General features: G+C 37.1%; 1 pseudogene; it reads left to right on the top strand.

Moving 5' to 3' along the window:
• The first annotated feature begins 349 nt into the window (after positions 1–349).
• Positions 350–996, top strand: LOC143533244 (3'-5' exonuclease-like; annotated as a pseudogene).
• Positions 997–1,284: the final 288 nt, after the last annotated feature.

Raw genomic sequence — 1,284 nt, 5'->3', positions numbered from 1 at the left:
TTTTTGCCTTTACCAGTCGATTTCGAATAGCTCACGAGTGACTTATTAGCTTGTTTACATCGCTTGGTAAAACATATGCCACAACTATAACCATAGATCATATATAATAACAGTATTGATGTACAAACAAAACAAGTATAATATAATTTTAATATTTTAATACAATAATCAACAATATTTAAGACATGAGCCAAGCTTCAAGTCTATCAAGTATTAACTAATAAATTATAATACAACATCCAACAGTTTCTTGACCTTAGGTATTCATAGATTAACCAAAGGTCTTACAAGTTATACAAGATGATTATAAATACCAATTCATTAGTAAATCATCAAGTAGTAATTAACCATGGCATTTCATTACATCCCGGCTCGAACCATAGCATACGACTCGACATCCTCGAAGTATCACGTCCACTACGAGTCTACGACAACAAAACAATCGAGACCACCGTCACAACCAAAGCCACAATCACCGAGCAATGGGTCAACGACATCCTCTTGACTCATGCCAACGACTCAATGGTGGTCGTTGGCCTTGACGTCGAGTTGCGACCCCACCCTATCCGGTCCATGAGCAACAAATCTGCCACCTTACAACCATGCATTGACACTAAATGCTTAATCCTTCAACTCTTTTACATGGACGAAATCCCGGAAACACTAAAAACTTTTCTTTTGAATCCTACATTCACTTTTGTTCGGATTGAAGTTCAAGATGATATTTTGAAGCTAAAGAATAAGTATGGCTTGGATTGTTCGAAAAGTGCGGATATTCGTGTTGCGGCCATGAAGAAGTGGCCCGGGAGGTTTTGTAGCCCGGGTTTGAAGGATCTTGCAATGGATGTGTTGGGGATGCATATGAAGAAGCCTAAGCATGTGTGCATGAGTAATTGGGAGGCTGAAGAGTTGAATGAGAATCAAGTGGTGTATGCATGTGTTGATGCATATGCTTCTTATAAGATTGGTCACAAGGTTTTAGTTGAAAATAATTAAGTTAATGGGTATATAATCTTTTGTTTGGTTTCCTGGGTGGTTTATGTGTTTCAGGACTTCCAAGTATCATGGATTTTGGAAGGTGGTTTATGAATGTTTTTTTGGGGCTAATAATTAATGAAAGTTTGTTAAAATATCGGCGACGAATTGACGCACATTCGGAGGGTATCGGGTTACGGCACCAAAACTAAATCAAGGTTAAAAAAAAAAGTAATTTAGGAAAATACTCTTGGAAGTTTGCTAGGATCTTCAGTTTATTTTTGTTTATGTATATTTAATTAGGAGTAC

This window comes from Bidens hawaiensis, unplaced genomic scaffold, assembly GCF_021521415.1.
Source record: "Bidens hawaiensis isolate Kalapana, Puna unplaced genomic scaffold, B.hawaiensis_p1.1 tig00009659_1, whole genome shotgun sequence".
Lineage (NCBI taxonomy): Eukaryota > Viridiplantae > Streptophyta > Magnoliopsida > Asterales > Asteraceae > Bidens > Bidens hawaiensis.
Note: the sequence above shows the minus strand (reverse complement) of the source record. Positions and strands in the feature narration are given on the sequence as shown.